Below are 5,665 nucleotides of genomic sequence, written 5' to 3'. Positions count from 1 at the left end.
AGTGTTACCTAGAGCATTGTCAAGAAAATAACGAAGCTCCTGTCAAGGAATGGTTCTACAGGAGAGTGTTTAATACCGAATTTAATCTAAGTTTTCATCATCCCTTGTCCGATACTTGTAATACGTGCGATAAGTTCGAAACATCAATAAAATCGTGCACAAGTGAGTCAGATAAAAAGAAAATAATGTGCGAGAGAGCTTCATCACCGAAAAGCCGAATCGGGAATACAAGCCAAAAAAGAGGCAAAAATAGTGGCTGAAACTTCAAGGAATGAAGAAGTGGTATCAGTTTGTTTCGATCTACAAAAAACTTTACCTACACCAGCACTTACAACCAACAAAGTGTTTTATATGCGAGTATTATGGACATATAATTTTGGAGTCCATAATTTGGGCAAGAAATGTGCTTCAATGTATATGTGGGATGAATGGGTAGCATCCAGAGGCTCTATGGAAGTTTCTTCATGTCTTTGGAAATTTATTGCTGGTCTTAATCAAAATACACGACATCTTATTGCATTTAGTGATTCTTGTTCGGGACAAAATAAGAATAAAAATATTGTGAAATTTTTTATGTATGTGGTTAAAGAAACTCAGCTAGAAATAATAGACCACAAATTCCTTGAACCGGGACATACCTTCATGGAATGCGATGAAGATTTCGGAGTCATTGAAAAGTACAAAAAGCAAGTACCTTATATTTTTGTACCCAGTGAGTGGATGAATGCTGTGAGAAACAGTTCTAAGAAGTTTAAATGTGAAGAAATGAAGATGGAGCACTTCATTTCACTCGAAAACTTCAACGAGTACGTGCAGGAAAATATTAAAAAGGATGATGAGAATAATCAGATAAAATGGAGAGAAATAAAATGGATTCGGTTTGAGAAGAAAGACCCATTTACTATGAAATTCAAGTACACTCTCAATGAAGAGACTGAATTTATAACTGTTAACTGTATGAAGAAGATGCGTGGAAGACCACCTCAGAATATTAGTCTTAGCCAACTGAATAGTTCACCCATGAGTCTGAAGTATGAAAAATGGAAGAATTTACAAGACCTACTATGCTTTGTGCCACCAATTTACCATCAATTTTACAATCAGCTCAATCACACTGCGAAGAAGGGAAAACAAGGTCAGAAAAAGAAGCCAATGCAACCTGAAGAAAGAAAAGAGAAGGACAATGAAGATGACGATGAGGTAGACGACAATGATAAAATACTTTTGAGCGACTATGATGATGAGGAAGATATTTAGCTCAGTTGGTAGCACGTCTATATAATATCATTTCGTTATTATTTTTATGCATTTTTTGTTCCTGTATTTTTGTGCAATATACATTTTGTTTTCGTATCTAATGTAGCTTCTTAAATAAATGTTCAAAAAATTACGTGCATTTCTTTTATAAAAGATATTATTTATTTATTTACTCATGGTAATATTTACTTGTACCATTTTTACTCTAAACAACAAAAATGGTACATGTACATTTTGTAAAAAATGTTTCAAAAAAACTAAATGTATATGATTGTAAAAACTGCACATGAAAACATTAAGAACTTACTAATAATAATATCTTGATTAGATTTTAAAATTTTGTTTGGTCTTTTTGTGCCACTACTTAAACTTTAACTCTCATTTTCTCAAAACTATCTAAATGTCACTTGTACCACTTTTCCTCTCAGCCCCTCAAATAATGGATCACCTTTTTGTTATTAGGAAACAGCTGGAAAGGAATTAGAAATCCAATCAAGAAATACCTCTAAACAAGTTAAATAAATTCAATGGATATGTCCATATAATAAAGTAATATATGGCTGGAAGTAAAAACGTAAAAGCAAAACAAACAAACACCTAACCCTCAATTTTAGTACAGAAATGTCATGAATGACATTTCTCTCAACATGTTGGATGGAGGTAGCGATACATTTTTACGCTACCAAATTTGACAGGCCGCTCCGGAAGTAGCGGAGCGGTAGCGGTTTCATTTTGCAGACATTTACTCAACAGTTGTGGAGCAGCTCCGCCTGCTGAACGCGCCCAGTATCATGTGTTAAGCTGTAATAATCCGTTCGAGGTGGTTCGAGCGGTCTTCACTACGTCACACTCCTGGGCCAGCTGTCAAATGTCATGCGCAATATCATACCTTGTGTATTCATTGTATCATGATACGTCAGTGTTCCCATATACTCAATTATTTCACACTCTCACATATAAAATTTTGGGCAAGATTTATATTATAGAAAATTTAAAATTGAAAAATACATATATAATTAAACAAAAACGTGAAAAATACATATATAATTAAAAGCATTAAAATTATACCTATAAATATTATAAAGTAAAATTACATCTTGCATTTCTGCATTTAAAAATACTGATAATAAAATAAAAACCATTAAAATTATGCTTAAGGTAAAAATTAATAGTTTAGAAACTTTAAAAACTACAGAATAAAGTAAAGTTGAATGAAAAAAAATTTGGTTAAACAAAAGAATACACTAAATATTTAGCTATATTTAAAGTAAAAAATACTATTTTATGAATGCTTTTTAATATGAATTCAAAAATTGTGGCTTCTCATAACAAAACATTATATAAAAATTAATAGAAAAATCCCAGTAGTTGGCTGTATACCATCGTTTAAAAAACATAAACTCCATTCGCTTAGCTCGGGCATATTTTGACAGATTCATTGTCGGAAACCTACAACACAACAATTCCTACTTCTCAGTATTAATAGCTAAAGTATCCTACTATTGCATACTACTTTGTTTAAAAAAAGAAGAATTATTCTAAATAGTGGAAGTGTATACTAAACACATCAAATTTTGGGTAGTATATATTTAAAAAATATATTTTAGTTGTTATAATTTAACATAAATATTTATTATATGGTGCAGATAAATAAATATTTATTGTCGGTAATTTGCAAAGTTCTATTTTATTTACTATTTAGTTAGTTTACTATTAATATTGGCTATGAGTACGTGTGCTTGGTTGTATAGTAATTTCCAGCCACGTCTGTCAAAAAGTAACTAACTTCGCAAAAAAATAATTACTAAATTCACTAGACAGATGCTAGACATAGGTATGCTTATTCTGATTCACTGTCACTCACTTCCAAGCAGTTTTACTGCTTGGAAGTAAAAACAAAATAGATTAAAATAAAGAAAAATCTGTTCTACAATTCAATATGGTATTTTAGATGAGTTATAATAAAATTTAGTAAAATAAAAAATATACACATTACTATAACCTACCGATTATTATTATTATATGCAAAATTTACTTATCAAACAATATAATAATATGAAAATAAGACACAAATTAGTTCAAACGCAAAACACAATAAATATCGACTTCAGACGATTTTACACCGGCAAGACAGAAAGCTTGTATAAAAACAAAAGTTCAACAATAATATCGGTTATCAATGGTGACTATTGCAAATTGCAAGTTATGAGATAATAAATATATTTTATAGTAACTCAATACTAACGGAGTCATCTATTTTATAATAGAAAAATAATTTAGATATATGCTTACGTATGTGTCTTTATACAAATGGTGTTTAGTTACTGTTTATTTATACTGTATAGTATTTTTTTTTTGTAAAACTGAAAGTTTTTATTTGCCATTGTATATCTGGTTTTGTACCTTTTTCAAAGTACGCTGTGCAATTGCTTGTTGCAATAATGACAATGAAGATACAATCTTTAGGTTTCATACATTTTCTAAAGATGGTGTGACCAGAAAATTGTGGATTATATCTTGTTGTAGATAGGATAATTTTAATTGTAATACTGCAAGAATTTGTTCTAAACATTTTAAAACTGAAGATTACCAAAGAAATCTACAACAGGAACTATTAAATTACGTTTTTAAAAAGGGTCTAAAACTCAAACCTGAGGCAGTACTGTCATCGAATGCCATAATCTGTGGACTAGTGCGCATTTCGATGCGCATCGCCCTGCCTTGAATTGGCTCTTGACCTGGAAATCCCTATTTATCGCTCGAACAGCGCATATAAATATTGGCGATTTTCAGGACGGCCAGGTCAGTTCCTCACGGGCTCTCCGAGAGCTTAGTGCTCTCGGGGCTCTGCTTCTTGCATTTATTTTCCATACTCTGTGGCTGAGAATTGTTTCAACTTAAATTGGTGTTTTTATTTCGACGAAGAAATTGTCATGTAAGAAATATCTTGCCTTTTTCAAGGCAAGACACCGAAGATAAATATTTTCCAAGTCCATAACCCGAAAATGGACTTAAGTAGAGGAGCTCTCGACAGTATATTGGAAGCCCTCTACAGAGCACCTGGGGATATCAGAAGGTGGTTAGACCCGTATTTGTTCCCCCGAGGTGACAGTACCTAGTCTTTATTTGCCTAAATCAAGATCGGCTACCCTTTTAACCAACCAAAAGAAACGCGTACAAAGAGCCGAACACAGAGAGTCCAAAAAGTATGTTGAGCAGCTTCTTACTACTTCTAGGTCAACGACCTAAATCTTTATTTTTATTAATTATTAGTCATGGAACCTTAAATGGTTTTTTCATATCGATTTGTTAAGTAAGAAACTAGCCTCAGCCTGCTATGCAATTTGCAATAAGAACTGTTTCGGAGGAAATCAATTTAGCATTTTCCAAAATAACATATTTTTATATAAACAATACCAAGATAATTTTATGTGTGAATATTACAAAAGATGTCATTTTAAATGTGCAATATTGTAAGCACTCACTACACTCATATTCGATGGCCAGCTAGCTCATTCGATATAAATAAAGTTGACTTTATCATTATTTATTTTGATTTTGTGTTTAGTTCAGTAGGTATATACGTACAAATTTTGTGTACCTTCATTACCACTTTTCTGTATCTTTTTAAACATCTGAAATATCGAACTCTGGAGTATAAGTTAATTAACCTGTACCCATGATATTATCACAGTATAGATAACAACACAGTATAGATAACAGTTGTTATCTATACTGTGATATTATGATTAACAAGATAGGATCATAGGATCTTCCTATAGCACAAAATCGGTCGTGTTCGCGCTTGCCGTCATTGGAGAGTAGAATTTAAATTCTTGTTAAAGTTAAATGGAATTTGTATGTATTCTGTGATGAAATTATTCAATTAACAAAATAATAATATTAAATAAAGGTTTAATAATTACAATAATCGTACACAAAAGGATATCTCCAAACTATTTATTAAAGATTATTTATTGATGCATACAAAAAACTGACATTACGAACGTGCAGCTCTCCAATTACGTCACGACTTATGCGCAATATCTTATCTTCTTAGTCATAGTATCATGCCTGTATCTACGTGTAATAAAAGATAATTAAAACTTGTTTTATAAAGGATATCTATGTTAACAAAATAACTGTACCAAAAATCAATAAATTTAAATTAACTTCAAAATTTTATTTATGATTAAATATTATAATAACATAATTTTATCGTCTCTTCATAATTACTATAATTAAATTAGCCAAATTATGTAAAAACAAAACTTAAAATTAAAAGTCTTTCCTATACAACTACATTCAAATGTTGCGGGAATAAGCGTTCTTGACTACGTCATATGCGAAAGCGAACCGATTTTGGAACATGTATCATACCTTGTGTATTCATTGTACCATGGATGCT

Source organism: Diabrotica undecimpunctata, chromosome 1, assembly GCF_040954645.1.
Source record: "Diabrotica undecimpunctata isolate CICGRU chromosome 1, icDiaUnde3, whole genome shotgun sequence".
NCBI lineage: Eukaryota > Metazoa > Arthropoda > Insecta > Coleoptera > Chrysomelidae > Diabrotica > Diabrotica undecimpunctata.
Note: the sequence above shows the minus strand (reverse complement) of the source record.